The following is a 3875-nucleotide window of genomic DNA, read 5'->3' on the forward strand; positions in this document are numbered from 1 at the left end:
CCTTCCCGCCGCATAAAGAACCCTCGCCACACCGCCCCGCCCCGGCTCGGCCCGCCGCCCCGCCCCTCCGAGGCGGCGGGCAGGCGGGGAGGGGTCGGGGCCGCAGCGGGGTGGGGCGGGGGGAGGCTGGGGGGCGGGAGCGGGAGCGGTGCTCAACGGGACCAGCCCGGCCGCCGGTGCACCTTGGGGCTCACCTCGGCTGCCCCAGCCGCGCCTCTCCGCGGTGGGGGGAGGCGGGTCGGGGCGCGGGGGCTCCTTCCGCGACGGGGAAGGCTCCGCCCGCCCGCCCTGAGGCGAGGCCGCCGGAGGGCGCCACGCGGGGCTGTAGCACCGCCGCCATGCCGGGACGGGCCGCGCCGGGCACCGCGCACCCCCCACGGTGCCCCTCTGAGAGTTTGGTAGTTTTATCAGTCGTGACCGACGGTCACGGCGGCAGCTCGGCCGGCCGTCACGGCCGCCTGAAGTTTCACGGGTTGGCCTGTGGGTTTCCCGCCGGTCTTGCCGGCACTGCCAGCCTCACCGAGGGGGACAAGACTTCCGGGGTGTCCCTTCCACCCAAACCTGAGCCCATGCCGCTGAGTGGTGGGCCGCATCGGTGAGCTGTGAGGGGCAGATGGGGGTGGCATGGTGCCCACGATGCTTCAGACCTTCCGTGTCTAAAGCTCACTATGTGCTCCGGGAGATAGATGTGGATGTACTTGCCAGAAACTGCCTGGAAGCATGGCAGTCCCAGCACTTGGTGGTCAAGGACACAATGAAAACATACGGGCGATCTTTCTGTGCCCTCTGCTGCTCAGGGAGTCTTGTTGTCGGGACCATTGTCCTTCCCTTACACATCAAAGTCTGGGAAAGTCAAACGCAGAAGTTGTGACTCTGTGTTTGATCACTTTGCTTTTCATTTCTGTCTAGATGCTCTGGCAAAGAAAATCAACTCCTGCTCTTTTACCACTTGACACCTTAGAAGAACCTCCTGGAACCTGTATGAGCTTGGAAATAAGGAAGTGTTTCTGTAGCCTCTTCCCCACCACGTTTCTCTTGCTGAGGGCCCTAAAAATTAGCAGTAGGGGTGCTAGGAACGTTCTTGCTCCAGAAGAGCAAGAACCCCCTGATAAGCAGGGATTGAAACTCCCCTCAGCTGGAGAAGAGAACTGAATTCAGGCCTTAAACATCCTGCACAAGAGCTTGCTCATCAAACTGTCACAGACCTGTGTAAGGGGAAGGGATACCACAACCACCATCACAGTCTTTTAAAAGGGGGTGAAGGCACCACACCATTGGTGGACCATGGCCCTGTCACTGTGCCCTAGACCTGCTTTTAGACCTTTGGATGTATCTGTCTCCTGTGGACATTCAGGATGTTTCATCTTTGGGATTCCAGCTGGACTTAAAAATGGCTTGAAGTGCTACTGGGTCTGAATGTAATGAACTTTAAAGTAAAAGCCATCAGATGCAATTTTAGATGGCAGGTCAGCGTTTCAGAGACACTTTTAAAGTCTTCTGTATAAGCTCCATTTTATGCCTTTGATGGTCTTTATTTGATCTGGCACTGTATTGACAGACTTGGAGGCTGAAGCTTTCGGTTTACCTGGAAAATTCACAGCACCTGGGCAGCTGTCTCCCTTCCAAGCTGTACTGTCTTGACCCTGAGGCAGCACTCTCATTTAGCTCTCATTACTCATCTTTGAGGTTTTCTTTTAAGACTTCCCATGAAAGGCCTGGCTTTTGCCAGTGGGCAGGGAGAAGGGGGTAGGCATTAGGAGCTGGGTAGAAATTTCAGAGCCTGAAGTCATCTATTCATTTCATGTTGACTCCTTAACAGCATTTCACTCCTTAAGAGCAATCCACAGCACCAAACCTAGGTTTGTTCCAAGTGTCAGTGAAGCACTATCAATAGGACACAGAGATCTTCCGACAACTTCTGAGCCATATTTCCCCTTGAAGTGCCACCTATCAGTGTAGCTGATCTGGCACACTGTCAATGTGATCCATCTTTTGCCTTGGGACAGTGGACACCTTGCCATTTCTTCATGACATGAAACTGTAGTGTGCAGCTGTGGTGCTTTAAACTCAGACCTAGTGTCTCTTTCAGAAGAAAAATGCGTCTCAGTTCTGTTACTGGCACTGATTTAAAACAGAGAGAAAATCCATATGGGTCAAAGGAAATTTTATTATCTCAAAACAGGCAGGGAGGGTAGGGTACTTGTGTTCTCCCATAATAGGTATCAGAGAGATTAGCTTAAGAAAAATCAGGAGAGCTCTGTTTTCAGTATCTACAAGCAATTACAAACCCTTTTTGATACCTTGGCAGGACAACTGAGAGACGCAGAGATAACATACAGGGAACTTCATGCCTGCCAGTGGGTCAGATCCAAATCAGGTTTTAATACCTGAAAATTCCTGTTCTTTGGCTTGCATGTCCCCATTCCAGGAGAAATCGTGAATTTTGCAGATTTGCAGCAATACATCATTTTCCCTTCGGACTCCTCACTGTTTTTGTGAGGTTGTGGGCTGCAGAACAGCAGTCGAATTCCAGGGGTAGGTAACATTATATTGCGGGACGTTATGTGATGTCCACAGCCAGCTGCTGTGGACATCACACAGCCCTTCTGCAGTGTTTTTTACTTCGAGAAACTGAGATTGTTTTACAGCAGGGAGTATATTTATGGCAATTTTAGGGATGGGAATACGGAGTCACAGCAAGAGGAAGGCAGGCATCCAGAAAAGCTTTAGCAGGTTCTAGTTAAGAGTCCAAGGGTCTGAAAGCCCTTTGCTCTTGCTGCTAGATATGACAGCTTCTGTTAGGGCATATTCCTGTTTCCAGTAGCAGACTGTGTGTAGCTTGACACAGAGAAGCAAATCTTCATCCCTTTGCAACTGCCACAGCCTAGGGCAGCATATGCTGGGAAAAATAGGATCCCAGCAGTGGATACTCCCCGGAGTAGGAAAGAATGTCTTCTCCCACCCATTTTTCTTTTCCATGACATGTCCTGAGTTCACCAGTGTTTTGCATGTGTTGCAACAAGAGCCATGCTTTGGCCTTCACCTTGAAAACCACAGCCGCTTTTTCAGTGGCAATTAATATGTATACATTGGGCAGTTTGCCTGTGGACAGTACAGCGCCCTTCACAGCAGGGGCTCCCACTTATTCAGAAAAAAAAAAAAAAAAAAAGAATGGAGCTGGGTCCAAATAAGCTATTTTCTCCCATGCACTTGTTTGTACCTTATCTCAAGAGTCGCCAGAGGCTGGGGTTACCTCTGGCAGAATAAAGCAGGCAACAAAAGCAGCAGCAGCGCAGGTAAAGCGAGATATGCTCCGCCATGAGGTCTCTATCATTGTGGTTCAGAAAAGCAGCCAAAAGGGATTCATGCTTTTTGAGGGGTAATTCCCCTAAAAAGGGATACAGAGAAGACGATGATTGTATGTAACTGTATTTCTGTTGACCTTCCAGCTGTAATTACACGTCTCACACCCCCTCCTGGCTTGTCCCCTGCCTTTAATGATATGACTTTAAGAGATAAGGCTGTGACTCTATTAAATGGGGGGGGGGGGAACAATATCTAACTATGGGGTGAGCAAAGATCAAGATCCACTACACCCAGTCAGGCTTGGCTAAGCTTCTTCCTGCACTTTTTTCCTCCCCCTAGCTAAGGGATACAAACGTTTTGCATTTTTGACAGTATTTTGCATTTTTCTGAAGCTTTAAAGTCAGTCATTCAAATACTGTTGCAAAAACATAACAGACATCTCAAAGGCCCTGTGAAAATTAAGGCTCCAGCCTTTACCACCACACATAAATGGCATTACCTTTCTTCAGAGCAATGGCGTTGCAGGCTGCAGAGGCGAAGGGCAGAAATACGTAGCATTCCCGTCATTT

Source organism: Streptopelia decaocto, assembly GCF_964273445.1.
Source record: "Streptopelia decaocto genome assembly, chromosome: 1".
NCBI lineage: Eukaryota > Metazoa > Chordata > Aves > Columbiformes > Columbidae > Streptopelia > Streptopelia decaocto.